This window comes from Arachis ipaensis, chromosome B01 (genome assembly GCF_000816755.2).
Source record: "Arachis ipaensis cultivar K30076 chromosome B01, Araip1.1, whole genome shotgun sequence".
Classification (NCBI taxonomy): domain Eukaryota; kingdom Viridiplantae; phylum Streptophyta; class Magnoliopsida; order Fabales; family Fabaceae; genus Arachis; species Arachis ipaensis.
The window spans coordinates 125,733,790-125,739,709 of NC_029785.2; the positions used below are offsets into that span (position 1 = coordinate 125,733,790).

Sequence of the window (5,920 nt, forward strand, 5' to 3'; positions counted from 1 at the left end):
AATAGCATAAATGATTCTCACTTATACTTAATTTTCTTTCTTAAAATACTCTTCAACATATATATTATATTTTTTTAAAATAACATTATACATATGTTATTGTTACAAGCATCTAATAAAAAATACTAGTGCTTGTTAATACTTAATACGCTAAGATAAAAAAGTTCTAGTTATGAGAGGCATAAAAATTAAGTATAATGGTACACTAATATAGTTAGTAATAGAGAACTAAAGAATATCGAGCATTATCCCAACAAGTAGAGTTAGTTATGATTAAGAAAGGTGATGCAAGTGGAAGAAAGATAAGACACAGTGTGTATAAAATAAGAAGAATATGCTGGTTAAAAGAACTTCTAAAGTCTTAAATGAAACTGATTATCACCTTTCAAAATATTATAGAAAAGGAATATGTACTTCAAAATGATGCAACCAACCAATCAGTTCCTCAGTCCAATTTCAGCAAGAGACTTTAAGCTTCTTCAATTAAAGCTGGTTCTGATTGTTATAAATAAAGTTGAGGTAATTTAAAATGATAGATAAATTAGTAGAAACACAACTTAACGCTCTAACCACATCTAACTAGAGGAACATAGCTCAGATGTAAGAGATAATGAACATCTAGTTATGAGTTACATCTAGTCTCCAGTGATTCTCACTCATTTCTTAACCTGTTACAAAAAATTATTATTAAGTTACAAGTTTTTTATGAATGAAGTTACAAAATTGACAAATGTTACAAATTCTCTCTTACAAATTCTTATTCTCAAATCTCAACTGCTAATCCTCTAATACCAACGTATTTGTTGTGAATAAAGGTGCATAAGTTCACAACAGATTTGTTAATAGAATTAATTTAAAATTTTATTTACACAAGGCATACACCAGTGTGGTCTACTGGCAACTCAGCCTGAAGAATGGAACCAAAAAATCCACTTGCATTCAAAGCCAAACAAATAATTAAAACTAATATTAAAACTGATATCATAATTCTTATCTTACCTCAACGAACTTTATTCAAAAGCAATAGCAAGAAACTGGTGAAGTATAAAACTCTGCCTCTGTTATTATTATTAGTGGCTGTCTTCTCATATGAGATCTGCTCTAATAAATAAATACTATTAATTAATAACATCATCAGCACTAACAATTAGTGAAATTAAAACCATGTAAGAAGGAAACAAACAAAAAAGTAATAAGAAGAAATAAAATGATTATTTTTATCTTCACATGATTTCTTCTGCCGAAAGAATTTTGTTTGGAGTCCCTCAACAATTCCTTCAAAAAATAGTTACAATTATATCAAATCACCTAAGAACAGCAGAGCAACCAGAATAAAAGCATAATCCTAAGCATTAAATCTAAATCAGTAATGCCAAAATGGTTTCCTCTTAATCATAGCATAACTCAACTTTTACCACTTGTTGGACCAAATAATTAACAAAGTAAAATCTCAAATCCTTTGTCCCATGTTGAGAGAAGAATAACAATATAGAGCTTCTAAAGAAAACAAAATTAAGTAACATTCAAACCATATGGAATAAGTTAATATACTCCATATTGTAATATTCAAACCATCATTCATTCTTTGACTTACATCCAATTTTAAACATATAAACAACACGTCTCGTAAACACAGTCAAAATGGTATTAGTCCAAACCATGAGTTACCACACATGTGTCCAGTAACTAAAGAAAATGGACAACATATAATTATTATATAATAAGATTTAACTAATAAATTATCTTATAACAGTGTATAATATAGCTTATGAAAACAAGCAGCAACTTTAAAAGTTAAAATTGCCCTGTGAACACACTGGGATGGGGATGGGACCCATGGAAGCAAAAAAGAGCGCATGCTAATATCCCAAGATCTTCAGGAAAATGTTGATAAAGAGCAAGGCAAGATGATAAGGTAAAGGAACCTTAGAAATGGCGACTCCTTTGGCATCTTTCAGTGTCCCTGACACACATCATGAGATTGATTGAGAAACAGTTAAATGCATGTCGTTTTGACATCTATGGACATGCTTCATGTATTTTCATAAGAGAAATCATCTCAAGGGTAACATAAATAAAACCAATCATTCAATTCAAAACCTTCACTAGAGTAGTTGTAAGTTGAAGCTTTAAATTAAACAAGTGTCTGCTCTAAATTTGTAAACATTAGGTGTAGTAGTAACTAACATAACCTCCAAAATCGGCTGAGTTAATAAGATAATTGCATTGAGACTTTGATAAAGAAAACAAAATTAAGTAACATTCAACAAAATAACAATGATCTTCCTTGTAGAAAAAAAAAACCTCATGAAAAAGAATCAAATAATCGAGAAGTGATTGAAATTGAAGAAACAAACGTGGCTGGCATTCTTTCCAATTCCTGTTTGTTCGAACAATGCAATCCTGAAATATAATAAATAATACAATCCTAAAATATATTCCATTAGAAAATAAACTAATATAACATAATTCTAATATTTTTTTATCAATTATCATGCCTTCCCTGCCTCGTTTCCAAGATTCCTTATCAACACAAATGAAAAAGAATAAAAAAATACAGAACAAGAGGGAGTATCAGTACGAAAGTTGCATCAGAACTGAGGAGGCGAGAATTAATTGTTAACAAAGAAGAAATATCAACAAATTAACTGGGAAGAATAAGAAAAAGAAGTACCAGCAGCAGTTCAAAGGAGAAATTGGAGTGAGAGAAAGCAGCGTTGAAGAAGAAACTCAGGAATGAACAGAGCTGAAAATGCGTTGTACCACGGCAACTACGGCGGCATCGACGGCAGAAACTGTGGCGACAACGGTGATGGAAACTGCGGTGGCAACAGTGGCAGCAACGACAGTATAGAGAAGAGAACTGATCTAAAAATGCGTTGACAGAAGAGGTGGCTCGATCCAGAAGCTCTCTACAGAAGCTCTCTACTGCAATGAACATGGCAGTGGTAACGGCGCCGGCAATGAAAACGGTAGCGGAAACGGCGGCGAAACTGGCAGTAGAAAACCTAGGGTTCCATACCCACTCTAACTAAACGCCTTTCATTTCGGGAATAAGGGAAAATGAGATTTGTTTCCTAAATTTTGAATTTTAATTAATTATGGGTGAAGGTTTTTAAAATTGCCATAAATAAAATATACTGTGGAGGTTTTTAAAAATTTTCACTAGAATATTCCCTCAAATAAATATTAATCTTGTAGTGAATTACACGCATAATTTGTCAAATTATATTATTTTTTAATTAATTAATATATTAACTAATTTACTTAACAAGTCAACATTCATATAATATATAATAACATAGATATTTCAAATATCTTTCATTTAACTAAGATTGTTTTATAAATCTTCAACATATAAACTTTAAAGTACAAACTAACAAGACACATTGAAGAATCCTAATGAACTAGATAGATACATAAAGACAAGAAAAATAAGGAATTATAAATCTCCAAAATATAAACTACAAATTACAAACTCTATCATGTTCATACATCTTCTTTCTCATGGAGAAGCTTCTAATAAGTGTCAAACACCTAAAAAGACGACCAACAATAACAATATGATGTTAATTAATGCAATTCTAAAAAATTGTCTAGAAAATTTGAGCTTTACTGTCTCTAGTACCTATAGTTTCAAATTGTTCAGTTAGCACAAACATGTGAGAAAATCACATAGCCAATATAACCAAACGGTTCAACTCAAATTAAATAAGACTTGCAACATTGAAAACAAGACACTTTGCAGAGCATGGTTCTTCACGTCTTGTCACCTAAAGTTTGAAGCTCCATGAACAATGGCAGAATTTTGCCAATATCAATAATCTGCTGAAATTCAAAACTCTATTGCATTACCAACCAAAGGCATAAGAACATGCATATCAAAGCATCAATATCCTCATCACAGAAACTATACACCCATCCTAAAATTTTCATTCAACAAAAAAAATCAATATACTTGGCAAAGGAACAAAAAAATTTATAGCAACAAAAGATTTAGCTAAATAATTTTTTAAGCAACACAACAACAAATTCAACTATTCAAGTATTAAACTCAACCCAGTGATGTTATCCAGCAACAAAATTCAACTCAATGATGTTATCCAGCAACAAAAAAATTTGCTCAGGTTCAGCAATAATTCTAAAATACCAAATACTACTACAACAACAACAACCACCAGTCCACCATCATAAAATTATAATTTCAAACCCGTGAGAATAGCATAATAAGTCATTACTTGAATACTTATTATTAATTTGTCCCTCTATATATAGAAAAATATATTTTTCTTTACTATCTCTCTCTTGTCTGATTAAAGTCTTTACATACACGTCTCACATTTTTTTTTCTCAAAAAGAAAGCATTTCAATAACTAAATAATTCATTTTCATTATTTCATACACTATTAGTGAAAAAAATAGATAATAATGCTATAAAATTAGTATAATTTATTATTTTTTAAAACAGAGAAGAGCAAGACAAGAAATTGCAAGGGATTAACAGAATTACTATTCTCTATGAGTAAATTTTGAAAAAGACCCTTCCAAAACAAAATATATATGGATAATCTACTGTAATTTTCATATAACAATAATATATGTGATATTTAAATAAAAAATAAAAATAAAAACCTTCATAATCATCCACATGCTGTTTGGATGATAGTAATGTCCTTAGACTAACTATTAAGGCCATTAAAGCCATTCATCCTACCCAAAATTATTTATGCCTCTTAATTTGAAGAACAGTAAAACACACACTTATAGGTACACTTATTACCTTAGAGAAAGATAAGCTGAAGGCAATTAAGTTTTAACTCCGTTCACTCTTTAATTCTTCTATCTTTGGATATCAACTGGATTGTTACATTATTAATTCAATTTGGGCTTATTAAGTAAAAAATCAAACACACCAGGTTTCATTATATATTAAAACCCCAGAAATTCTAAAGAACTCCAGTCGTTGGTTGCAGGTATAATTATATTCAACCAATTCAAACTTCAAAATTAATGCAAGGTAGGTAAACAATAGATTCTATCATAACTTACCTCACCAGCACCAACAAAGATATATGATCCTACAGTTACATCATGCACAGGAACACTCTTGTACGCCAAGTTGAATGTATTAGGAAGCTTATCACCACTGGTGTCAAGAACAAGCCCAAACTCAGGATGATTCTCTTTCAACTCTGAAATTGACACTGAAGTCTAAAAGAACTGGGTCGAAGGGAGCTCACCTGGGAAGCTGACCAATTGGACTAATGGCCGAAACAAGAAGACCCCACCACCACCACTCAAGAGAGCAGATGTTGGTTCCGTATGCTTCTGCAATTCATCATAATGGTATAAAAACAGCAACAAATCAACTCTAAACACTAATAATTAAAAAAACAAAAGCATCAATCAACCACTAAACCTACATATATTACAATGTATCAACAAAATTTGAATGATCTGCCAACAAAATTTGGGAGGATGGTATTTCTGATGGTATATTTGATGAAGCCATCTAGAACAACAATAATATAAAACAAGAATATATTACACTATTAAATAATCCGCCTGAATCAACAAAATTACAATCAACCAAATATAATCAACAATAAAGAATCTGTTAGTACACGGCAGAATTACTTGACTCCAAAACAAGAAAAGTAAGGTTGATAAGTAGAAATTGATTTGATAAGTTACAGGTTTGGTTAGTTCTCATCTCAACGTTTTTTATCATACATTGTAAAACCCTTACAGAATCGACAGATTAATTAGTTCCTTAGTTAATCAAATTATAACCCAATGAGGCAATAAGTTAATAACTGAATAAATGAAAAAATTAAAAAATACCTGAGAAGAGGGAGACCAAGCACGACGAAGCAGAGTCTGGCAAGGGGAAGGCAGCAACAACGGTGAGCCACGCCGG

The 5,920-nt window shown here is 31.0% G+C and overlaps 1 long non-coding RNA gene across 1 annotated transcript; it reads right to left on the reverse strand.

Moving 5' to 3' along the window:
* LOC110263110 lies at positions 3,443-5,204 on the reverse strand. The gene is made up of 3 exons (XR_002348173.1): positions 5,050-5,204; positions 3,719-3,825; positions 3,443-3,537 (listed from the first exon to the last, which is right to left on the reverse strand). It is a non-coding gene; the product is annotated as an uncharacterized LOC110263110 (long non-coding RNA).